Genomic DNA, 27,812 nt, shown 5'->3' with positions numbered 1-27,812 from the left:
AAAAAAATATATTTAACCTTACTTTAAAATTCTCATTTTTGAGATTCTCTTGTATGACATGGCGACGGCAAATGATTAGAAACAAAAGGGCAAAGAGTTATTGAAACAGAAGATCTTTCACCGTTGTTTCCATATGTTTTTGCATACAACTTGTACTAGGCACCCAAGAGCAGTAACACTACAAATCTAGATTATGTGCCCAAAATTGTACCCAGAATTATTAATTAATGGTCTAAATTTATTTCATGCACACAACACTACTTCAATCTCTGGAATCACAATCTGACTAACTTTCGGACATAACTTCTTTTTTTTTTTTGTTTTTTTTTGTTTTTGAGTAAATAGACTTCCTGCATCTTGATTTCATTTGCCCCTATTCTCATGCTTACTTGTACTTACCTTCTCTGGAGCTTAAGTTACTTAATTGCAATTTATTCTATTTAATTCAGCTGTTCCCAATCCCTCAGAGCTTCATTGTCAACCCCACCAACATCCCAGCTATCACTTGCCAATGTGCCATATTTTGAGAAGGATTTGCATGGTCACCACACCATCACCACCACCACCACCATAGTGAGCTTGCTCAACAGTCGCATCGCTTGTCGCTGCCGCTGCTGCTGATGGCCATCTGTCGCCAAATGCTGTTTTGTACACTCGGCACAATCTGAATTCTTGTCTTACCTGCAAAACACAGGCAATATGATTGACAAAATATTAGCTAAGCACAACCATGGTTTTAAATGTTGGTCTCTATTTATGTAACAGCTAATGTGTAATAGGAATTTGGGCTTCTGATGCTATTATTCACTGATATATTTGGTCAATATTGTCTAAAATCAATACTGATATCAATATGTATTCCGATACTGTTGTTTAAAACTATGTGCACAATAGAATTGCATGAACCATGTGAATTGCAAGAACCATGTGGTTGGTATTCTCTATCACCACCAAGTTTATGAGCTTGTGCTTGGTTTTGAATTGCAAGAACCATGTGGTTGTTTTTTTTTTTTTTTTCCAATTGAGAACTCATAAATTCAAAACCAAGCACAAGCTTATAAACTAGGTGGTGATAGAGAATGCCAAAACCTTGGAAGAAAACACTATAATTAGCCATAAGAGTCTCGCTGAGACTTCTAAAACATCATCCTTAAATTTACCTGAAAATGACGTGGCGGAGTTATGTCACAAATCAACAACTGGCATGTAACAATTCATGTTATTGGAGGTCAATTTAGGAGTTTCAAGCCTTTTCCTTAGCGATAATTTGACGTGTATAGGCAATTAAAGTTGAAGGAAAAGCTATTATGCAATGGTATGCAAGTCACACACATACACACTTGTGGGATTATAGTAACTGATGATGATTCAATGGCCCTATACTCATTCATCTTCCATTTGGTTTTCCTTCCGATTGGAGCTATTCCCATGTAGAACACCATGGTTCTCTTGACACCAATAACTTGGTTTTGAGAAGAGTAGACATAACCAGGACAGCCAGTAACTTTCCAATACCCTAGAGTTGTGAACCGGCTTTGTCTTCCCCCACAGGCTTCATTCTCTTCTCTAGGAATGAAGAAAAACCACTGTTCGGCGTCTTCACGACACAACTCTCTTGCAAATTCTGGTTCCAAAACAATAGAACAGTTTGGCAATAAAAAAAAAAAAATCAAAACATAGGTAAGTTTCATAACTTTAGAAGCTAGCTCTTGTAAATTAACTTGCCCCCTTTTTTTTTTTTGACAGCAAATATTTTTTTTATTCATGGAAATTGAATGGACAAAATGAAAACATCATAGCAAAATCTTCCAATCCCAGTGACGTTGGCACAAAAAGCAAACCGAATCACACGCCAACACAAGACTAGAGGTTGGAGAGTGTAAGAGGGGTTGACCACTAAATTAATTGGGCCCAATTGAAGCCTAATCGGAAAGCCCAAAAATTGGTGAACTTAAAGAAATTATTGCCAAATGGGCTTGAACGGGCCTACGAGAAAGCCAACAAATTGGGCCGAGGAAGACCCATCAAGCAGATATCTCTAAAGAGCGTCCAACAAGCCAATCCGAGGAGGCTTAGATCATATGGGCATCCGAGGAGGTTAACCATTGCTTTCAAAAGAGATGAAACCCTCGGAGGAGATCCATTCTCCGAGGTATTGGTTTAGTCTTGAAAGGGTTCGGAACCACGAACCTAGAGACCTATTTAAGCTCGGACTCGAAAGGGTTCGGATCCATGAACCTAGAGATCCGAAGCGCTTGGATTCGAACGGATTCGAATGCAATCTAGAAGTCGCCCCATTAATGAGTCCTAGAACACTTGTGGGCTTGGAGCTTTTTGGGATCTATGCACCAAAACCATGGACGTGACGGAGTCCGAACAAATGACTCAATCCCGAGGACTGTGAGTGGAGATAAGTTCACTCTTCGGTTAAATTATACCTGGGTTGAGGTGGCACGATCTAGAGGGTTCCTGAGACTCTGCAATATTTGCAGCAGGGCGTTCTCTTGAACTACCCCTGACCCTTCTGCGGCAGGATGTCCTCTAGGACTACTTCTGACTCCTTGGGATGATTGGGATCATTGGTTAGGTGTGTCTAAGAAAAAGGGTTTGCCAAGAGGTTAATCTCTTTTTCAGGGTTTTCCTCATCCTCAAAGAAGTCACCTCCTCGGACAAGGTAGTTAAAGGGAATATGTTCCATATACCTTGCACATGGGCTCCATCCTACATCATGAGGTGCCTATAAGTAGCACCCATCCATACCTTTACAAGGGATGAATTTTGGAGAGACAATTTTTGGGAGATAACTAATTTCCCTTCTCCATTATCTACTTTGAGAGTGAAAGTGTGAGATCCATGGGAGAGCCTTGCCATTATTCTCTCTCTAACTACTTTGCTTTCTTCTTCACCCAATCTCTTATCTCCATCACCTCTTTGCTATTGTGTTCCTAGTTGCGATTGTTGAAGAATCTAAGCCTCTCATCATTTCTAGAGAATTTGAATTTTTTGGTGATCTTTGAATTTTCCAACGGTCTTTTAAATTTTCCAACGACATTCTTGAACCCTTACATACATTTTGGCGACTTCATTGGAGAGGCAGATAGGTTAATGGTCTCACCAAGATCCGAAATCTACACAACTCCAGTGAAGATGGCGGGAGAAGAAGAAGTTCATCAACAAGGTTCTTCCAATGGTGGTGACGAGAGAACTCAAGTTCAAGACCCACCCCTCATCCTTGAAGCCATTCAAGGACTCCAACACACTCAACGAGAGATTCTCACGACCTTTCAAATTCTTACCCACACCGTGGTGATGGGTTCAAACTTCGCACCACCAGCAACAAATGGAGGTCAAGTCGGTGCTATCAAGCATCAACAACTTCATGGTGATGTTGGGAATGGTCAAAACCATCAACACCCATCTCTAATTCTCCCTGAAGTTGCTAAAAATGGTGTGCAAAATCATGCACCTGGAGGATCGAGCCATGGTCAAAATCTCACTCACACCATGGTGATGGGTTCAAACTTCGCACCACCGGCAACAAATGGAGGTCAAGTCGGCGCTAACAAGCATCAACAACCTCATGGTGATGTTGGGAATGGTCAAAACCATCAAGACCCACCTCTAATTCTCCCTGAAGTTGCTCAAAATGGTGTGCAAAATCACGTACCTGGAGGATCGAGCCATGGTCCATCGGTGGTTGGAGGATTTTTCAGCGTGATGAATGATGTTCCAGTAGCTGTGGAAGTTCAAGGAAGGCCCACAGAAATCTTTCTACAAAATGGTGCTCCATCCATGCCTAATTTTGTTCCACCGATTGTAAATTCTACTCATGTACTGAGTGGTTCTCATTTGGCTCCGACAACGGCTTTCCAAGCCCAACCCGATATACCCATGGCGTGTAACGGAGTTTATAGAACTCAAGTCAGCGCTCCATCACCGAATGTCATATCCATAGATGCCAATGGTCAATATCACCAAGTTCCTACACCGATGGTGAATTCTCAACACCCAAATAGCCAAGTTGCTCCAGGCTTGGTCTTCGGGTCTACAAGCCAAGTTCTGGGAATACCACCATCAAGTTCTCTCCCTTAACAATTTCTCACTCTCGCTGATGTGCAAGCCATGTTCAATCTCAAACGGGCAAGAGGATTTTACCATCTTTGCCCGATCTGAATGTCAAGCCATCATACTTTATCGAGATGTTGAGTTATGCATACCTGGAGGGGTACATAGTACCGAAGCTCATCAAATTCGATGGCAAACAAGAAAATGCTCGAGAACATGTTGTTTGGTTCATTGAGACTTTGGGGATTCATGGTTCAAATCATGTCTTCCGATTGAGAGAATTCTCCAAGTCCCTCACCGACCGAGCATATAGCTGGTACGTTAACTTGGCCCCAGACTTTATCCGAAGCTGGGAGGAGATGGTCAACAAATTCCACGCCAAATTCTTTCAGGTGGCCGAGAAAGTGACCACATTTACGCTATGTAAGGAAAAACAGCGGGAGGGTGAAGACATTCTCGAATATGTGAAAAGGTTCCAAGACAAAGCTGTGGACTGTCAGGAGGCTATGAAAGAAAGCTATTTGGTCCAAATCTGTGTTGAAGGGGCATTGAATGGGTACAAGATGCTTCTTGTTAATCACAAGTTACCCACCTTCTCGGCAATAATTGAAGCATCTCGAAACATCAACATATAAAACTAGCTTCAAGTCATCCCGAGGACTTTCTGTCACTGTGGCTTCCGCATCTTCAACCCGAAACTCGTAGGGAGAGGGATTCAGAGGGTAGAAGAGGAAGAGCTACGAAGATGACACTCATTTTCCGTGTAGTATTGAGGAGGTGAAGGCCTTAGTCAAAGAATGGATGGCAGACGGGGAACTGAAGTTGCCTTGTATCGAAGAGCTTTTGCTAAAGAAGGACCGCGAGGGTCCTAATTATTGTGTTTTCCACCGATCACTAGGACATTCTACAGAAAAGTACTGGACGCTTAAGAAGATCTTTAGAAAGAAAGTCAAAGCAGATGAGTTAGAGTTCAAAGAACAAGGGCCCAAGGATATCTTAGAAGATGTGGCTATGATGGTTTATGACGGCCACAACCCAAACAACTGGTGAAAGTTTTCCGAATAACCTCGCAACTCTAGAGACTGGAGAGCAATGGTCGACATTCCATAGAAGAAATCTATCTATGACATTTATAATTTTTATTTACTGCATTGTCCAAGAAGTTCTATCTTTCTTATGTTATGAAGAAATTTATTTGCTCCATATTGTATCTTCATTAGAAGTTTATTATATTGTGTATTTTCATTGTGTTATGTTGTTTGAGACAATTTTCAATTTTCAATTTTTGTCGCCTCTTGAAGAAAAAGGAGGAGTAGTAGACTCGTCTCCAGCCAGAAGGGATCTTTCTTGCCAACGAAAGGAGTGTTCTTCCACCTGGACTTCTGAGGGACAACCCTTGCTTCCATTTGGACTTTCGAGGAAAACTCTTGTTTAAATCAGTACGAGCTTCGATGATCCTCTACACTTTAGGACGTAGAAGTAGAATATGGTCCATGACTTTCTGATCTATATTTTAAACCAGTTATTGCATCTTGATTTAGATGTACAAAAATTCAAGAAAATAAAATTAAAACTCATCAAGATCTTACAACCTAATTGGATTAAATGATTGTTGTAGGTTTCAAAATTTTCATTTTCTTTACAATCTTGACATCTTCATGTTAAAGGAAAAATTACACTACTAGTCCCGGTACTTTGATCTTGTGTCATTTTAGTTTTTATAATTTCAATTGATTTGATTGTCTCAAATTGATTTCAATTGCTAACTTTTTTTATGACAAATGTGCACACAAGTGCCTTGTGTCATGTTTTTAGGGCAAAATTGTAAACTAATCCCTTCAATGACTTAACCTCATCTAACTCAATGATAATTTTTTGTTTAAATTTCTAATTGTGTTATCAATTGAATCAAAATCTAAAATTTTTGATATAGTTGAAAGGGTAGAAACCAAAATAACAAGAAAGTGACCTAAAATCGAACATGGTATAATTTTGTGTTTAAAAAAAGAGTAATGTTAGAAATTCTAAAAATTCTACCAAATGTCTCACATGTGTTTAGGACTCACACAATGTAGGTCCCATGTGGGTTCCATATCTATGGAGACAATTGGTAGAATTTTTGAGATCTTTAGCATTTTTGTTTAAAAAATGAGATGGGTGAGATTCATTATAGATATTACCCACCTCACACAGATTAAAAATTCAAAATTCTAGCATTTCTTTTTTTGTTTGTTTGTTTGTTGATGTAGCTAGTTTTTCGTGCTCCTTGGAGGGGTTTAGTTTCATCGGATACGATAGCCCTACAGTTTGGACTCCCGTAGTTCTGAATCTGGTTTCACAATTGCAATGTGAAATAGAAAAAAACACAAATGAGAGTCTAAATATGGAAAATCTTAGAAAATCCATTTATCGTCAGAGATGTCAGAAATGGACTACAGTGCCAGATTTCAGAGTCGCTATCTAAATATTTTTGGAAAATTTAGGAAATCCGTGACTCGTGCCAAAGGCCACTTGTCCGTTATAACCAAAGTGCCTTAACTCGGGAACTTAGGTATGAGACGGGAAGGTCACCCTCCTCACCCGATCAAAGATCAGCCTCTACTAATCATGATGTGATTTTTATGTACATTATATGCTCTTATTCTAATTATTATGCTAACTTACTATGTGAGGCACACAAGTATAGACTATGTCACTCACCTTGGAATGCTTTGATTTCATGTTTGTTTGAAAAGAATTTTGAATATATGCTACTTGAAAAAAAAAAAAAAAAAACGAGCTCATATGTGCATTAATCAAAGATCACTCATGCCAAAGGCCACTTGTCTGTTGTAACCAAAGTGCCTTGGCTTGGGAACTTAGGTATGAGAGGGAAAGGTCATGAATTGAGCACCCTCCTCACCAGATCAAAGATCGGCCTCTACTACTCATGATATGATTTTTATGTACATTATATGCTCTTATTTTGATTATTTTGATAACTTATTATGTGAGGTACACAAGTATAGACTACGTCACCCACCTTGGAATGATTTGATTTCGTGTTTTTTTAAAAAGAATTTTGAATATATGCTATTTGAAAAAAAAACAAGCTTATATGTGCATTAATCAAAATCATCCCAATTGAAGCGAAATAGCCTTCATCCACAGGCATGCAAACAATTATTTCAAATAAGCAGTTAGCTTCATGGTAGTATGCTTGATATGGTAACATGAACACACATGCAATATGCCAAAGTAAAAATGCTCACCTAGTACTCAATCGAGGTAAGCCAAAGGAAAAAAAATAATTAGAAAAATGCATGCTCTAATATGCAAAGTGATTAATGCAACACATATAAAATGCAACTACCGGATTCGGCTTCTTAACATGACATATGAATCAATTCAAGGCATATGGTAGCGCATGTATTCAAACAAGAAATAATTGATGTTTATCAAGCATGATGAGCCAAATCCTAATGTATGCAAAAATGGGTGCAATATGAAACCAAAAATATGATACTACATGCAACTATAGTAAGCAAGTAAATAAAAGAGAGAAAGAATGGGGGTTGGAAGACATACAAAATATTGCAAGTGTCACAAATTTGCCCTCGCACAAGAGGGTCCGAATGAATGTCTTAATTAAAATAATTATTAAAATACCAAATGAATTAACTAAATTAACTAATTATTAGACATTCGAATGAAGCTAAATAATTAATTACAACATACTTATATTAAAGCGTTAATTTAATTGAACGAGAGGCGAGGAGCCACATGTGTGCAACCGAGAACATCCTCCTGGAAACCTTTCTGTTTGCTGCTAGAATCTGCTCTGTTTGCAGCTAGAAAATTATTTTGTTTTGGCCTCAGTTCTGCTATATTCTACTATAAAAATGCCATTGCCGGGACAAAAATAGGTGGCCAGCTGGCCTTGAGAAGTGGTCGGCTTTATAGAATGGTGGCCAGCCTGCTATTGTTTTCTGGGGATTAACTTGCTGCAACAGAGTTGAAATAGAGCAAAATCAGAGTGTTTTCAAGAGATGTTTATTCTTTTTGCCCTTCCCTATCATGAAGATGATCAAGGGATGAGTAGAATTGTTTCTCAAATCATCATTTGTTGCATGATGATCTTAGAACCGATAAGACAAAAGCTTAATAAACTGAAACGAAAGATAAACAATACCTCCTCCTTATCAAAGGGTTACCTCAAGGGAAGGGGTAGACATTGTTTCATGAATCATTAAACACCACTAAAAAGTATGCAATGATTCAAGACACAATAGCTTCAATAAAACGTCTGATTGAACCTAACCCAATTTTATTACCCTTTTTTTTTTGGCCTCTTTTATTAACTTTTTTTACATTACCTTTTTATTTCTCATCTGTAGCTCAACTTTTTGTGCTCCTTTTGGATACGACTAGCCCTACAGTTCGGACTCCTGTGATTCTAAATTTGATCTCACAAGTGCAATGTGAAATAGATAAACACTAAAGAGTTCAAATCCGACAAATCTTTTGAAAAATTGATTTTGAATCAACATGCCAAAAATGGACTGCTTTGCCAGATACAGAGTTGCCACCTAAATATTTTTTGAGAAATTTAAGAAACCCATGGCTCGTGTCAAAGGCCACGTGTCCGTCATCACCAAGATTTTCTCAGCTCGGGAACTTAGGTACGAGAGGGGAAGGTCATGAATTGAGCACTCCACTCCTCCGATCAAAGATCGGCCTCTACTAATCATGACGTGATTCTTATTTACATCATATACTCTTGTTTTGATTATTAGGCTAACTTTACTATGTGTTGGATATAAGTATAAAACTAATTTGCACAAATTGGAACACTTTGATTCATGTTTGTTTTGAAAATTGTTTTGAATATGTACCACTTGAAAAAGTGATCGTATATGTACATTACTCAAATTATTCCAATTTAAGTAATTAGCCTTCATCCACAGGTATTCAAGAGATTTATCACTTAAGAAATTAGTCTCATGGAAAGCATGCTAGACATGGCAACAATCACACTTATGCAATATGCTAAAGCACAAAAATGCTCTCCTAGTACTCCGAGGCGAGCCAAAAGAAACAAAAGAGTTATAAAACATGCATGCACCTAGCTAATGTAACATGACTAATGCAACACATGCGATATGTAACTAATAGGCTCAGCTACTAATTATGATATGTAAATCAATTTGATAGCATGCGGTTTAAACACGTATTCAACGAAGTAATAAACGACAATGCTTGTTAGAATGATGAACCAAGCCTTAATGCATACAAGACAAGTGGATGCAAACATGGAATATGCTAAATGAAACATGATGTTCTATGCTAACCATGATAATAGGATAAATAAAAGGGAGAAAGACGTGGGGTTAGAAGACATATACATTATTACATATTTGGCTTTCGCACAAGAGGGTCCAAATAAATACCCTAGCTAACCGCTACGAATTAACTAATTATTACAAACCAAATGAAATAAATTAACTACAATAGCTAATTAACTAATTATTACAATAACAAATTTAGCTAACTATTCCAGCTAATTAAATAAGTGCATCATAAAACAAACTAGTTATTCTAACTAATTAGTTACAAATCCGCACAACATACTAATATTACAACATCATTTTAACGGATCCCGAGAATCGAAGGATAGCTAATGCATGGATGTGGATTTCCACCCGATAATGCTCTTCATTTTGCTACCGGAATACCTCTGTTGCACAGTTAGAAAATTGCACTATTTTTCCACCTCAGCCCCTACTCTGCTCTACTAGAAAAAGGACATTGCCTGCCTGGAAAAAGTGGTCGGCAATCCAGAAGTAGTGGTTGGCCGGCTACTAATAGTGGGTTGCCGTCCAGTAAAAGTGGCCTGCCGGCCACTAATGTTGGTTCTTCCCTGCAGCAATAGAGGACAAACAGAGCACAAACCAGAGTATTCTCAGGAGATATTTGTCCACTTTGCCTCTCCTTATCAGCAAACAGTTCATAGGAGGGGTAGGCTTGATTCGCAAGCCATCAATCCATGCAATTTCATTACATGATGACTTATGAATCAAGGGACACAATTTTAATAATTGGTAAGGAAAGACCAACAAAACCTCTTCCCTATCATGGATTGATTAAGGGAAGTGGTTGACCTTGGAAACTTGAACTATTTCATCACTAACAAGTATGAAATGCCTCAAGTCTCCATGTATTCAATTAACGTCCAATTGAACACCAAATTACATTATTATCTTGTTCCATTTTATTCCAATTTTAATACCTCTTTTAATTACCTTTCCATTTATTAGTCATTTTAGTCTAATAATAAAGATTAAGTCCACTAATGAAGGGAAGTGTCATACCAAGGGCTGTTTTGGGCATGAGAGAGATGTCATGCTATTGGTAATGAATCTCCGAAGAGATTAAACCATTAAGCACAACAATCTTTATCTTAAGCTTAAACAAACAATCGGTTTGAAACTACTCTCAAAGAAAAGGAAAAGCCAAGAAATAAGAGAGGTTACAAAGATGATTAGAGGTGATTACAAGTATTGAAAACTTGAAATAAATGCTATTAACTCAAATAGGTTGATGTCTAATGCCTAAAACACCAAACCTGTAAGGACCATTACACTAAAGTATGCTATACAAAACTTAAATGAAATAAACACCTCAAACCAGTCCTAAATTAGACTAAAACAGTGCTGGAATTGATGTAAAAAAAGCTAAAAGAGTAAGCTAAAATAATGAAGAATGCAAGCTAGTAAACAAGCATAAGGAGAGGAGGCTAACTCCTCCATTTTTGGGAACTCAAAACAACATTTTTAGCCTCTGAAAAACTCTAAAATTCAGTGATAAAAAGCTCAAAAAAATTTGAGAAAAGAATTGGAAACACAAGGACAAAAGCTTAGAGAACAAGTTTCAAAGAAGGGTGGTTAACCCCTCCACCTTTGGTAGCTTTAAACCACAAGTTCAACCCATAAAAATAGTGTAAAAACAGTTCAAAATCAGCAAGAAAATATAGAAAACAAGTAGTGTAAAGATGCTCAAAATTATACCTCTTGAAGCAAGGTAACTGTTTTTCACAAGTTCTCACTCTTAAGGGCTGAAATTTGGACTCAATAATCTTAGTAAGGAGAGCTCCAATATTGGTTTAAGAAGTGTTTAGGTAAGGTGTGTGTGTTACAAGATAGAGCTAGAGAGAGAATTTCAAGTTTTGGAACTTTTGGAATTTTTTGTAACTTTATTTCAAGGGGAAGATCAAGCATATATAGAAAAATAGCCTCTCAGGTCAAAAATATCTATATAGGAACAACTGTAGCTTGTGGGGGATAGCTGGCAAAAATATCTGGTTTTTGACACAAGTAGCCAGCTAGACAAAAATCTGCTTCTAGGCCCGACTTCAAATGAGCATATCTCCCTCATTCAAACTCGGTTTTATGTCATTCTTGAGTTTAAATTAAAGCCCCCAGAAGTCTACTTTCCAATTGAGGTGTCGTCACATCTAAATTATAAGTTTGTAAAGAGATATGCCCAATTTAGTGAAGGCTACTCATTTATGTCCTAACGGATTGATGCCCAACTTCTTACCCAACTAGTTTTCTTCCCTCATATTCTATTTTCTTCAACTTCAAACTTATAAATAAAATGTTTTTAAAGGTTTTTCAAAGTGTTCACCTCCTTTCCATTTATGTCCACTTTGTCCTTACTCGGTTTATCGAAAAATGTAATATTTTAAAAGAAATGTGAGTCTCGAAACATCGTAGAAACATTTTCAAAAATATTTTAAAAAAGATGGTTTTAAGGTCTAAAATAGTTTTGGTCCAAAATGGGATGTAAGGTTGGGATTTAGAAGCTCTTCTTGTTGAAGAAATCGAACATTTATACAGCATAACTTTCATCATCGAGTGATCAACTTGCGGCGCCCAAGTCCTAAGGGCGGTCAAAAATGGGTTGTCTACAGTTGCCCTTCTTTGACAGAGCTCGAAGTCATGAAGTGACATGAGTGAATGTCAAAGCCCGAAGATGACTTATTTTGATAAGGCCATAAGACTTGGGCAAACAAACAAAATGCAGATGCAGTTGGTTGAACCTGAGGGTTTCCTACGTATCCCTTTACAAGGAATCAAACCAGCGTAGTTCAGGGACAGAATGCAAAACGATACACAATGTAACAAAACAATGTAATGATATACAATGTAACGAAATAATCAAACCACAAGCAGTGCAAAACCATAAAAATACCATAAATGGATGGAGATGCAAAATCAAACTACGTTTTATGTAGAAAAGAAGTGGGCACAACCAAATGACGCCTAACACAAGCTAAGTGCCTACATCCTCAATACTGGCCTCATTGCAGCATGGATGCTTACACATAACAGAACCATGTTTTAACATGAAAGGGATGCGAACATATGCAAAACTATGTTTTTCGTAGAAAGAGAAAGAGTAATTGGGTGGTATAATATAAGTGAGGAATGATCTACTAGAAAAAGATAATGATCCTAAATGCTGAATGCAAGAAGACAAAGTACGGTGCAATAGATACAATGAATGCAGTGAATAAGACGTAGGCCGAATTATGTCTTACCTAGAAAAGGCTTGGACACAAAACAAACCACGTTTAACATAGAAAAGGTGTTGACGCCCTTGATACTGGCCTCAGTGTAGCATGGGTACTTACACATGACAGAACCATGTTTCAACGAAGGAAATGTATAAGCACATGACAACTAAGCGTAACATGGAAAAGGTACGGATAGTAAAATGGTATGATGTAATGGGTGTAATGGATAGTACAGTAGATGAATGCGATAGATGTCATATGCAATGTAATAGAAGTACTAGATGATAGATGCGATGTAGCCGCTAGGAAGTGGTGCTTTAGAAAGTACTCTACAGGGGCAATCGGTGATGACTTACCTTATGCTGCTGGGGATCTTCCGCTTCTTCTTGGTTTGACGACTTTTTCCTTCAACCCGTGTTTCCAAACGATGGGTACTACTTTTCTCCCCGACTACGTTTGTAACTTTTCCTATTCTCCAACAGAGTGACAGACTAGGTTGGTTCAGTATCTAGAATTGAGGCGCATACAAGCTACCTCAACCTATGGGCTGCCATATAGATTTCAAGCCGATGATATACCCCTCGGTATTTAAACTAGACTTTAGTCTTGGAAATTCCAAACCTTTGTGTTCTAGGCATCGCCATTCGAATTCTAGTTTCCACCATCTCAGTTGATCTCCTAGGAACTCACTACGAACACAGTTAGGTGGCTATACCAGACCACCTGAAGCTGTTTGGGTACGACAAACACCAAAGGAATTGCACCTTTAGAGGATTTAAGGTCTCCCAGACCCAGTGAGTGCACAAGACAGTACGGGTGAGGTGAATGTACAAAACAATGCGATGCAGGTGCACAAAATAGTGCGATGCAAGTTATAGAAGACAGTGCGATACTGGTGCACAAGACAGTGCAATGTAGGGTGAATAAACAAAACAGTACTATATGGGTGCATAAGACAGTGCGATATGGGGTGCACAAGACAGTACGATGTAAGTGCACAAGACAGTGTGATACAGGTAGAATGCAGAAAACAGTGCAATGCAGGTGCATGAGACAGTGCGATGTAAGTGCACAAGAGAGTGTGATAGATAATGTAGTAGATGAATAGGGTGACATACTCCAACCACGCTGGAATCGTGAGAGGAGGAAACACAAATCATAAACACGCTGAAATCGTGTGAGGAAGTGAACACTCTAGCCATGCTGAAATTGTGAGAAGAGGAAGAATAAATCCCAAACACGCTAAAATCGTGTGAGGAAAGGAACACTCAAACCATGCTGAAATCGTGAGAAAAGGTCCTAAAAAAACCGCTTAAGGTTATGTTCTACACGTCCTGAGATAAATTCCAAACACGCTGAAATCGTGTGAGGAAAAGAACACTCAAACCACGCTGAAATCGTGAGAAGGGAACCTAACCAAACCGCTTAAGGTCGTGTTCCATGTGTCCCAAGATAAATTCCAAACACGTTGAAATCGGAGGAAAGAAACACTCAAACCACGCTGAAATCATAAGAAGAGGTCTCGAGAAAACCGCTTAGGGTCACGTTGCACGTGTCCTGAGATAAATTCCAAATATGCTAAAATCGTGTGAGGAAAGGAACACTTAAACCACGTTGAAATCGTGAGAATAGAACATAAGAAAACCGCTTAGGGTCGCGTTTCACGCGTCCTGAGATAAATTCCAAACACACTGAAATTGTATAAGGAAAAGAACAGTCAAACCACGCTGAAATCGTAAGAAGAGGTCTTGAGAAAATCGCTCAGGGTCGCGTTGTACTCGTCCTAAGATAAATTCCAAACACGCTGAAATCGTGTGAGGAAAGAAACACTCAAACCATGTTGAAATCGTGAGAAGAGGACCTGAGAAAACCGCTTAGGGTCGCGTTCCACACGTCCTAAGATAAATTTCAAACATGCTGAAATTGTGTGAGGAAAGGAATACTCAAACTACGCTGAAATCGTGAGAAGAGGTCCCAAGGAAATAGCTTAGGGTTGCGTTACACGCGTCCTGAGATACTCTAATCATGCTGAAACTGTGAGAAGAGAAAAACTGCTCAGGGTCATGCACCGTACACCCTGAGATAAAAAAAAACCGCTCGGGAGCACGTCTCACGTATCGTGAGAAAAGCCTCGGGAGACAATGATCCTAAATGCTGCTCAGCATAAAAGGATAAATGATACAAGATAACACAAGATGCAAATAAATGCAATAAGTGCGATGATATGATACATGTAACAAGCAATGTAGTGCATGATGTTTAGAGCATGTAATAAACAAACAAAGTGGCGCTTTAGAAAGCACCTCATGGGGCGAGTGACAATGAACCGCTCTATTCCGATAGACGTCTTCCTCTTGTATTCTTCGAACTCTTACCTTCAACTCACATTTCAAAGGTCCTCAAATATTGACAAGGGGTAACATCTACATGTAAAAGTCACGGATGCCGCTTTGATCGCCATTTTGACTTGAAGCAGTTTTGAACTTAGGGTCGAGGTACACTCATACTTCAGAGAAATGGCGAGACCTACAAAGGTGCACCTGGAACGCAATCTCAGAATTTGCTGAAGTTGAAACAAACTCAGATGCTCCAATTTTTCCTCTTTTCTTTTGCTTTGCAGTCTGGAACCTATGTAGCTTCAGATAGGTCCTTGTTTGGTTGCTTCCTTTTTTGATCGAGGTTGGACCCTGCAGTTTATGAAACTATTTTGCACATCACGTTGAGAATGACACGGTGTTCTAAGCACAAAACGATTTACTTTTGCAAATGAAAGTGAGAAATGAGTTCTTAACCGGGTATTGAGCCTACGACTGACCACAGTACACCACGACTCAACAAAGGAAAAACAATCTAAACACGTCTATTTACACTTACCAAAATCAAAACAACTCAAAACAATAATCAAAACAAGCAAAACAACCAAACACAACACTTGGATGTTTGCCACTGGTGGGAGACCTCTCAGTTCACGGGGAGATCACTGCTTCTCTAGGTATTGTTTCCCACCCTTTCTTATTTGTGATTCTTACTTCACTTAGGCACTTAATCTCTATTTTCTCTGAAAAACCCTTTCCTTACTGTTTCTCTCAGTGCATATCTCTCTATTCTTTAATCTCTCTTATTTTTTATCCCTTCCCAGGTGTGGTTGATGGATAAACTGGAAGTTGTGGACCTTATGAGGGGGGTCAAATATCCAGCTCTATTTCTAGTTCGTGCTTCGCACTTGGTTCGATATCTCATTGCTTGTAGGATGAGAAAGCTTTCGGCCCTTGCTGCTAGCTTTATTTGTGTCTTTCTTGGCGAGTGTATTGATAATGGGGAAAAGATAGAAAACCTGACTCAACTATGCCCCTAGTTCATTATTTTGACCATTTTTTATTTTTCGCTTTCTGCTTAAAACAATTTTGACCAACATGAGAGTTAGATTAACATGTTTGTTCGACTTTTTGTTCTGAAATCATGTAAATCAAACTGCGAGCACTGAAAATTTTTCTTTTTTGGATCCAAGAAATGGTCCGATTTTGGAAAAATGAATAATTTTCTAGAAAATTAGTTAACTTCATTAAAATAACTATTTTTGCAAATGGCCACTGCTCAACTAACGTGGAATTAACTCTTGAGACGTGCAGCCTCAGATCTGAACTTGATTTGTCTTGTAGCTGAATTTTTTCACGGGATAAGACAACCGATTTGAATGAAGATTAGCATGAAGATGAGCCAATTTGCACATGGATAGGATAGCCAAGTTTGAATAAGGATAAGTCAATCAACATGGATGAGATAAGCAGGTTAAAAATGGTTGGAGCCGAACTTCAGGATAAAGTTGCCTATGTATCCCAAAGATGAAAATCAGGCCGTACGTAGTTTCAGGGTTAAGGTGCACTCGGGTATTAACACTCTTCTTTTGCGCTTTAACTTTTGCCAAAGCCGCCCTTTGGGTTTTCAACCTTGTGAGCTCTATTTTTTTTCTTTCTCTTTCTTCTTCTTTTTTACTCTTTTTTTTTCCCATTTTTTTCAATTTTGTTTTTGTTTTTGTTTTTGTTTCTGCTCTATCTTTTGCTTGGGTTGCCCTTCTGAGTTTTCGGCCTAGTGAGCCTCTCAAGGATAGAAAAGTTTAACTTTGTCCATGTTGATCAGTTTTGAAATCCCTAAGCCATCTGAATCCAGAAGAATGGTTGTTGTTTGCTGATGATGTAGTCTTGATGATGTAAGGGTCTATCTAAGTGGGTTTCAATTTGTCCTTAGTGTTATGGATAGGAACCCGATTGTCCTTTAGTGAAATAAAAATTTCTTCTCTCAGATTCTGAGATTTGGTTTTCTTGCCGATCTTGATTGGCTTGAGAAATGACCCAGTTTTGAATCTTCGAGCATATCTGACCTTTTTGCCCCTAGTTCAAGGTGTTAGACTTATTTATTTTGATGATTTATTTAATTATGTTTTAATTTATTTGGAAGAGAAAAACAGAATCAAAATTTATTTTGATGATTTATTTGAAAGAGAAAAATAGAATCAACATTTATTTTGATGATTTATTTAATTATGTTTTAATTTATTTGAAAGAGAAGAATAGAATCAAAATTTATTTTGCCCAATTATTTCTCACCTAAACCTTTATCCTAAATATTGTTAGGATGTATTTAACATTTGATTAAATCAGGAGTTCAAACAGCCCAAAAACAGAGGTTCAAACAGCCCAGCACAGCAGCAGTTCAAAAGGTTCAAGTGGAAGATATTCAAATTAGTAATGATGGAGTACAACGGCTATAAACGGCTATAAATTCAAATGAATATAACGGCTATAAACGGCTATATATTCAAATGAATTACAACGGCTATAAACGACTATAAGTTTCATTATATATACCAAAGCCTCTAATATAAACAAGTGACAAAAAAAAAAAAAAAAAATCAGAAAACATTCTTTGATCTAATATCACTCTCATTTATTCTCTGAAAATTTTTCTGAGAAGTGTTTTTCAATTTTTGTTTACATCCTCTCTCAGAAATTATACACTGAGCCTTATAGTATTAAGCTCATCTTTTCTGTGTGAGATTTACAAAAAAATCAAAGTTTCATTTTATATATCTATCTTTGAAAGATAATTCTTGTAACCTTTTGTGAAAGCAAAAACACCTTCTTTTCAATCTTGTAAAAGTGTAGTACACTTAGTGTTCTTGACTTAGAAAGTCTGTATAAAATCCATGGAGGATTGCTCAATTTGTAAAGAGGTTGCTAGCACCCCTGTGAAGTTAGAGCATAGTGAAAAATCTCAAGTAAAGCTTGAGGAGTGGACGTAGGTCGAGTTGAAGCCGAACCACTATAAATTTGTTTGCCTCTCTCTCCCTTATCTCTTTATTTTATTTAAATTGCTATAGCTATATTTCACATTTTCACTGTGCTAAAATCATTAACTGACATAGTTATTAGAACACTTGTTTTAATTATTTTTATTTCATTAACTATATTTATCTATTGTGCTAGTCATAATTTTTATTAAGATATTATTAATTTTTAATTGTAAAAACCTAATTCATCTCCCCTCTTAGGTTGTTTTTTGGGTAACACAAGGGCTGCTTCTAATCCAGCCATGCAAGCTTCCTTTGATGACATACGACCTTATTGCCCCCAGTTCAAGGGTTGCTTCCAATCCAACCATGCAAGCCTCATATTGCGACTGATCGTTTGAACATTTTGCATCAGGGTTTGAAAGTAAAGGGGTTGAGTTTTGAGGCCGAGAGTGATCCTGCGCTATACAATCTCAAGATCAATTTCAGGCATGTCTTCGTAGGACCACAAAAAATATTTTTTGAAATCTTTTAATAAAGCAACTAGTCGCTTGTGCTCTTCTGAAGACAATGTAAAACCAATCTAGATCAAGCTAGGATCCTTCTCAGTACTCACATTAATAGACATGATCTCATTCATTAAGGGCTTAGCATACATCTCTTCCTTTTAGTTGATCAAATTTTACAAATCCTGAGGAATTCCTCCCTTTTTGTTTTCATCACAATGTTAGAAAATTTTTGAAAAACTTTGGTCAATGCAATGATTTAAAGGCACAAGGAAGTAGGTGAAAAGTATTGCAGTTTCATTTAGAACTTCTGGCTCAACTGGCTCCATGATAGAAATAAACTCAAAGAGTGAAAAAGGCAAACAAAACAAGACAATGATGTCCGAGATGGCCTTATCCTATAAGGATTAGAGAGCTTTGGATAAGGTCATGTAAAGGGGATTGAAGGTGCGGTTACCACCAGTCCTGCAAGGATTGAAAGAGGGGTTAGCAGGTGTTGATTGGGTTTGATGATTTCTTACGAGTGTAGGATTGGAGCTGAAATCGGTGTTCCTAGTATGGCATCCCTTTTTCTGGCTTGCTCCTTGATTCAAAATGCTCTCAACCTAAGCAACAAAAGTGTCATCCACAGTTTTTGCAACAACTGCAAGAACTTGCTGTTTGTTCAGCCCTTTGACCTTCAAAGCCTCAATAGCCCATTGAAGATGTTCATAGGAATCAATGTTCGCTATATCGGAACGGAGCCTAGTTGTTGTCGACATGTCATCACCTAGACTTGAGATAACTTCAGGTTGGCCCTTTTCAATTACAACTCGCCCCAAGATTGGAGAACCTTTTGACATGAAATTTCTGATATGTGATGTGGTCGATGGTGGAGCCAATATCCTAAAGGCTAGATCTGCCACAGTTCTCTAGAGATCTTCAATCATGCTTATTAGCTCAGAAGTAGTGGGTTCATGGGTTTGAGATGATTGGGGTTCAAGTGCATCGATCATACACAAGTTCGTATTTTTTGGAATGAACACCTTGGGCTTGGGTAAATGGGCCAGGGTGATGTATACGCTGGGGTTGTAGGTGGCTGGTAGTGTATGGATTAGGTTGAGGTATGAAACTAATGGGTTAGTGGTGGCCTGAGGTCCTTTTGGTGGAGCTATGATCTCTTTGTCAATAAGATCTTGAATCTTATAACGGAGGTGGATGTAACGGTTTGTATCATGACCGTGCTATTGATGATAGACACAATATTTAGTTGGGTATGTCATGGTGGAAGATGATTTGGGAGGGGTCGGGGTTCTAGGTGCTCTAGGTACCCTTTTTCTAGCGACGTTTAAGAGAGACTCATGTAAAGAGGATGAAAATTTCAGGCTTGGGACCGAGTTGAAGTGGTTAGTTTTTAGCTATTGATGGGAGTGGTGACAGTGTTTACTTCTGAGCATTTCACAGTTGTGCTACCACTGGTAGTAGCATTGGAACTGTGAACAATATTCTTTTTCAAAGGTTCATTATCTTCCACAATGATCCCCTGTCTGATGACATCCTCGATTTGAACCCCCATTTCATGAAGCTCTGTAAAGGTAAATAGAGGTAGAACAATCATATTCTGCAGTAACTTGCCATGCAGATTCTGAACAACCATTATTACCTGATCCTTCTCAGAAGGTCTCGTGGTCATCATCGAGGCTTTGGCCCTTCATCTTGTTATAAACTCAGAGAAACCCTCATTTGGCTCTTGACGGGTTGTCTCAAGATCACGAGTTGTGACCTTAATCTGTGTATTGTAATAGTACTGAGCAATAAAGGCTTCGACCATCTCCTCTCAATTCTGTTTGACGAAATCTTTCAACTTAGCATACCAAATGGCCGCTATACATGACATGGTGCGACCAAAGAGAGATAACTTCTATGGTCTAGTTAAGCCCATCGGCTGCAAGATATCAAAAAATAATCGCAAGTGCACCATCGGATCCCCGGAGCCTTTAAAATGATCAATGTGCGACATCTTAAACCATTCCGGCAATATAACTACAGAATTACTGTATCCATCCTCTATGTTCGGGATGGAGTTAACCCCTTGTGCTCTTTTGAACAACTTCTCTAGTTTGTTGACTTTGAGCGTAGTTAGATCAACTTCGAATTCAAATGGTGCCTCGGTCTGATAAACCGGTGCTTTGGGAGCTTGTGCTAGGATTGGTTCTGTTGGATTACCCTGGTTTTCTTGGACATTGGCAATATTAATAGTGGCACCGGACACAGGGATAGTTGCGGTGGGCGTATGGGATGCAGAGGCCGCAGTCGGTTGTGGTTGCTGTTGTTGTAGCCTAGTTATAACCTTGGCCTGACGGGCCGTAACCTCAGATTGACGAACTGCGTCACGCTGTAGTGTCTCGACTATCTGTTGCAGATGGTGTATTAGTTCCTCCATACTGGCTAGGGGATACTGTGCCATTAGAAAAGGTGACTGGTCTTGTGCTGGACTGGAAGTAAATGGCTATTCCTAAACCGGACTGGACACAGGTGAGCTGAGATGTGACTGTTTTAGGAACTGGACTGGTGAATTCTATCTAATCCTCCTTCGCCTTGTAACCGGCGACAGTGAAGCAAACACTGGCTACTCCTGAACTAAATTTATGACCTGACAAAGTCTATCTACATGAGTCCAGAGTACCTGGGGGATATCAGAGCCTTCTGAAGCTATGGTTCCAGGACTACATTGCAAAAGAGAAAACAGACAGCACCTCAACCCAATTTCACTAGAATAGATATGATCACAGCTGAATGAATGTACTCCCTGCTGCATTTTGCCCTACAAACTAATACCAACTATTCCACTAATATGAAGAACCCTTGTACAGTTTCACAGCAAAGCACATATCAAGTAAAGAGAGCCAAAAAACCCCTATGAAGGGGGTAGGGTTACCCTGTCCTAGTTTCATCATGAACTAGGATTCACTATTTCAATCAAGCGGTTTCATGCAATCCTACAGTCGGGTGGGCATCCTATCCTAGTTTGGAACAGTCACTAGGGCTTTACTCTATGCAGCTAGGCCGAATGGTCAATGGGGGTATCTCAGTAAGACTACCTAATATACCTCTCATACCTAATACTGAGAAGTGAAAGAATGATCAAACGGTACAGCGGTAGTCTAGATCCAAGGGTTGTGTTCCCAATATGGCAGAGCCTACAACCGGTTAGCCTTTCGGCAAACTTTTAGGCAAGCCTCCAGCAAACCGTTTAGGAATAGTAAATGGCAAACATAGTGACTTAAGAGCACCAATGCAAATGTAATGCAAAGAACATATAAGTGTAGATAAATCTCATATCATGAAGTTCGAGTCAAGTTCTCTAATGTCCCCAGCAAAGTCGCTAGAAACTGTAGCTCGACTTTTTGTGCTCCTTTTGAATACAACTAGCCCTACAGTTCGGACTCTCGTGATTTTGAATCTGATCTCACAAGTGCAATGTGAAATAGATAAACACTAAAGAGTCCAAATTCTGCAAATTTTTTGAAAAATCGATTTTGAATCAACATGACAAAAATTGACAGCTTTGCCAGATACAGAGTCAGCACCTAAATATTTTTTGAAAAATTTAAGAAACCTATGACTCATGTCAAACGCCACGTGTTTGTCATCACCAAGATTGTCTCGGTTCAAGAACTTAGGTACGAGAGGGGAAGGTCATGAATTGAGCACCCCACTCGTCCGATCAAAGATCGACCTCTTCTAATTATAATGTAATTCTTATTTACATTATATGCTCTTATTCTGATTATTAGGCTAACTTTACTATGTGTTTCACACAAGTATAGACTAAGGGCAATGCTGGGGACCCCCAGTGGGGGGCGACCCCCAGCAACCCCAGTGACAGGTGGCAACTGTCCACTGGCTCAAACCAAAAAAAAAAAAAAAAAAAAAAAAAAAAAACAGTTTTTCAGCCAATCAGAGTTGACCCCCAGCACCCCCACTGGGGGTCCAACTCATTTTCCATAGACTAATTTGTAAAAATTGGAACACTTTGATTCATGTTTGTTTTGAAAATTGTTTTGAATATGTACCACTTGAAAAAGTGATCGCATATGTACATTACTCAAATTATTCCAATTCAAGCAATTAGTCTTCATCCACAGGCATTCAAGAGATTTATCACTTAAGCAATTAGCCTCATGGCAAGCATGCTAGACATGGCAAAAATCACATTCATGCAATATGCTAAAGCACAAAAATTCTCATCTAGTACTCCGAGGCGAGCCAAAAGAAACAAAAGAGTTAAAAAACATGCATGCTCCTAACTAATGCAACACATGCGATATGTAACTAATAGGCTCGGTTACTAGCTATGACATGTGAATCAATTTGATAGCATGCGGTTTAAACACGTATTCAACGAATTAATAAATGACAATGCTTGTTGAATGATGAACTGAGCCCTGATGCATGTAAGACAAGTGGATGCAAACATGGAATATGCTAAATGAAACATGATATTCTATTCTAACCATCATAAGCAAATAAATAAAAGAGAGAAAGACGTGGGGTTGAAAGACATATACATTATTAAATATTTGGCCCTCGCACAAGAGGGTCCGAATAAATGTCATAGCTAACTGCTACGAATTAACTAATTATTACGAACCAAATGAAATAAATTAACTGCACTAGCTAATTAACTAATTATTAAAATAACAAATTTAACTAACTATTCTAGCTAATTAAATAAGTACAACATAAAACAAACTAGCTATTCTAACTAATTAGTTACAAGTCCGCATAACATACAAATATTACAACATCAATTTGATAGATCATGAGAATCGAAGGATGGCTCATGCATGGATGTGGATTTCCACTCGATAATACTCTTCGTTTTGTAACCGGAATACCTCTGTTGCACAGTTAGAAAATTGCACTATTTTTCCACCTTAGTCCCTGCTCTGCTCTGTTGGAAAAAAGACACTGTCTGCTTGGAAAAAGTGGTCGACAACCCAGAAATAGTGGCTGGCCGGCCATTAATAGTGGGTTGCCGGCCACTAATGTTGGTTCTTCCTTGCGGTAACAGAGAACAAACAGAGCATAAACCAGAGTATTCTCAGGGGATATTTGTTCACTCTGTCTCTCTTTATCAGCAAACAGGTCAAATGAAGGGTAAGCTTGATTCGCAAGCCATCAATCGATGCAATTTCACTGCATGATGACTTATGAATCAAGGGACACAATTTCAATAAATGGTAAGGAAAGACCAACAAAACCTCCTGCCTATCATGGATTGATCAAGGGAAGTGGTTAACCTTGGAAACTTGAACCATTTCATCACTAACAAGTATGAAATGCCTCAAGTCTCCATGTATTCAATTAACGTCCGATTGAACACCAAATTACATTATTATCTTGTTCCATTTTATTCCAATTTTAATACCTCTTTTAACTACCTTTCAATTTATTAGTCATTTTAGTCTAATAATAAAGATTAAGTCTACTAATGAAGGGAAGTGTCATACCAAGGGCTGTTTTGGGCATGAGAGAGATGTCATGCTGTTGGTAATGAATCTCTGAAGAGATTAAACCATTAAGCACAACAATCTTTATCTTAAGCTTAAACAAACAATCGGTTTGAAACTACTCTCAAAGAAAAGGAAAAGCCAAGAAATAAGAGAGGTTACAGAGATGATTAGAGGTGATTACAAGTATTGAAAACTTGAAATAAATGCTATCAACTCAAATAGGTTGGTGTTTAATGCCTAAAACACAAACCTGTAAGGACCATTACACTACAAGTATGCTATACAAAACTTAAATGAAATAAACACCTCAAACCAGTTCTAAATTAGACTAAAACAGTGTTGGAATTGATGTAAAAAAAGCTAAAAGAGTAAGCTAAAATAATGAAGAATGCAAGCTAGTAAACAAGCATAAGGAGAGGAGGCTAACTCCTCCATTTTTGGGAACTCAAAACAACATTTTTAGCCTCTGAAAAACTCTAAAATTCAGTGATAAAAAGCTCAAAAAAATTTGAGAAAAGAATTGGAAACACAAGGACAAAAGCTTAGAGAACAAGTTTCAAAGAAGGGTGGTTAACCCCTCCACCTTTGGTAGCTTTAAACCACAAGTTCAGCCCATAAAAATAGTGTAAAAACAGTTCAAAATTAGCAAGAAAATATAGAAAACAAGTAGTGTAAAGATGCTCAAAATTATATCTCTTGAAGCAAGGTAACTTTTCTGTTAACAAACCCACAAGTTCTCACTCTCAAGGGCTGAAATTTGGACTCAATAATCTCAGCAAGGAGAGCTTCAATATTGGTTTAAGAAGTGTTTAGGTAAGGTGTGTGTGTTGCAAGGTACAACTAGAGATAGAATTTCAAGTTTTGAAACTTTTGGAATGTTTTGTAACTTTATTTCAAGAGGGGAGGTCAAGTATATATAGAAAAATAGCCTTTGAGATTAGAAATATCTGTATATGAACAGTTGGAGTTTGTAGGGGATAACTGGAGAAAATATCTGGTTTTTGACACAAGTGGCTGGCCAGACAAAAATCTACTTTTAGGCTCGACTTCAAACGGACATATCTCTCTCATCCGAACTTAATTTTAGGTCATTATTGAGCCTAAATTGAAGCCTCGGAAGTCTATTTTCCAGTGGAGGTGGTCTCACATCTAAATTCTAAGTGTGTAAAGAGATATGCCCAATTTAGTGAAGGCTGCTCATTTATGTCCTAACGGATTGATGCTCAACTTCTTTCCTAACTAGTTTTTTTCCCCCCTTCTATTTTTTTCAACTCCAAACTTATAAATAAGATGTTTTTAAAGGTTTTTCAAAGTGTTCACCTCCCTTTCATTTATGTCCACTTTGTCCTTATTCGGTTTACCGAAAAGTGCAATATTTTGAAAGAATGCGAGCCTCGGATCATCGTAGAAACATTTTCAAAAATATTTTGAAAGAGAGGGTTTTAAGGTCTAAAATAGTTTTGGTCCAAAATGGGATGTAAGATTGGGATTTACAAGCTCTTCTTGCTGAAAAAATCGAACATTTATACAGCATAACTTTATGATCGAGTTATCAACCTGAGGGGCCCAAGTCTTAAGGGCGGTCAAAAATGGGATGTCTACATTATCTTTTCTGTATTGTTCTCCAAATGTTTAGATTACGTCAACTAAGTCCAAAAGCAATAAAGATAGCAAGCAAGACTTAACCCGAGAAATGAACTTTTCAAGCCATTTTCTATGGGAGAAATTACAAAGGAAGAGAGCGATAACAACAAGTCAAACTCAAAGAGAGCGATAATGACTAATCAAACCCAAAATGAGCGATAATGATTCTAAATCTAAACTCAATAATAAGTTATAATGACACTTTCCTTTGTGATTTCCAAGGGTCAAACTAGAAAGTTAGTCCCTTAGAAGTAATGCACCGGCAATAAAGAGAAGTATCAAACGAGAGATCATGCTTAGCATAAGAAAGATGTAATGCCCTAGTAATGAACCTTCAAAGAGATTAAACCATTTGGCATGAAGGTCTCTTTCTTATGCTTTGAACGGTAATCTTTAGTTTGATTCAACTCTTTAATCAAAAGCAACAAAGAATAGAGGGAGGTTGTACAGTGATGTGGAAAAGTAGGTGATTACAGGTGTAAATATGTATGAAAGCTATAAAAAAGAAGTAAGAAAGGACTATCAACTCAAATGGATTGAAAGTTATATCCATGTGGACTTATAATATCACATCTATAGTATTTAAAGCATAATTAAATACACTAAAAAGCTTTGAAACAACACTAAAATAGTGCTGAAAATTAGGTTTTTGAGGTGAAAAAAGTGAGCAAAAAAGTGCTAAAGCCAAGGGGTTTTAACCAAGCAACAAGCCAAAGGAAAGGTGGCCAACCCCTCCTTTTTTTTGTGACTTAAAATCACATATTTCAGGTCTCAAAATACCCTAAAAACAGTAAGTAAACACCAAGTAAAGAGAGAGAAAAGATGGTACAAAAGCTCAAAGTATACCTTTTAAAAGAGATGATGCTCTTGTAGTTCACAAACCACAAGTTGAACACTCTCAAGAGCTGAAACTGTGTTTAAGAATCTCTGCAAAAGATCTCAAGTTTTGGCTAAGGAAGTGTATGTATGGTGTATGTATATTGCAAGAGATAAGGGAAGAGTGTTTGACAAGTTTTGGCTCTTGGGAAAATTTTCTAACCCTAAATCATGAGGGGAGATCATGTATTTATAGAAAAATGCCTTCTCACGTCGGAAATATCTGTAATGGGACAGCTAGTGCAAGGTATGGGCATGGGGACAACTAACGGTTGCCAAAATATCTGCTGTGCTAAATATGGCCGGCCAGCCAATCAAAAATGACTTGCCGGCCATTTGTTGGACGGCAGGTCTTTGAGTGGTCAAGCTAGAAAAAAACAAGTTTTGGTTCAAAGGAGGCGTAAGGTTTAAGTTTTAAAACTTGAAACTACAGCTTTTTGCTGAAGAAATTGAATGATTTGTATAGTGTAACAATTCATCATCAAGTGTTCAGTGTGAGTCACGCAAGTCTTAAGGGCGGTCAAAATGGGATGTCTATAGTTGAGTATTTAGGTAATTGAGTAAATAAAATTATTATTATTTTTTTTCTATGCTGAAAACATGACAATTTCAATAGTTTTACACTTTAATAACTAAACATCCATGAGTAAATAATCATGGATGTTGAGTAAGTAATCCAATTTTTTTTTTCCTGGATAATCAATAGTAACATTTTTGCTAAAGATAGGGCAGCTTCAAAAGTTTCACACTGCAATAACCAATAAACACCCCTGACACAAGAAAAGAAAAGAAAAAAAAAAACTAGTATATTAGAAAATTGAACCATTTTTTGAAAATCCATTTCAAAAATTAAAAATTATAGGAAAAGAGAAGAAAGGAATGAATGAGAGAGAAGAGAACAACAAGGGAGATCCCATGGATTGAAGTCGTAAATGTAGAGGGCCGGTATGACGAGGTCTAGTTCTTGTCTCCTTCCTTCAAGCTTCTTCTGCAGATAGAATGACACCAGCTCTCCTTCTGTTGGGTTGAATCTGAAACCTGGTGCTAGTTGATCATCCTCCATTCCACCTCTGTGTGTGTGTGAGAATCAATCAACTATTCATTCACTACTCTCTTCCAATTCCACACGGCTTTGTGTCCACTGCTTGTTACCGTACACGACTTTGTTCGAATAGTCAATGTCCTTTGTTTGTTATTGTTGGTGCTAAAATTTAAGAACTTTCCTTCGAGAGGTTGTTGTCGCACGTTGGTTGATGTGAGACAAGTCACTGACATGGTATAATAAGAGGGAAGTGTTATGGGAATTTTTTTTTTTAAAGAATAAGGAGGATGGCGCAGAGAATTAAGAGAGAGATTAAAATTTAAAAGAATAGTCTCTA

General features: G+C 38.0%; 1 pseudogene; it reads right to left on the bottom strand.

Annotated features, from left to right (window-relative positions):
• Positions 1–27,812, bottom strand: LOC114293965 (NAC domain-containing protein 90-like; annotated as a pseudogene).

This window comes from Camellia sinensis, chromosome 3 (genome assembly GCF_055761805.1).
Source record: "Camellia sinensis isolate YWXY chromosome 3, ASM5576180v1, whole genome shotgun sequence".
Taxonomy (NCBI): domain Eukaryota; kingdom Viridiplantae; phylum Streptophyta; class Magnoliopsida; order Ericales; family Theaceae; genus Camellia; species Camellia sinensis.
Note: the sequence above shows the minus strand (reverse complement) of the source record. Positions and strands in the feature narration are given on the sequence as shown.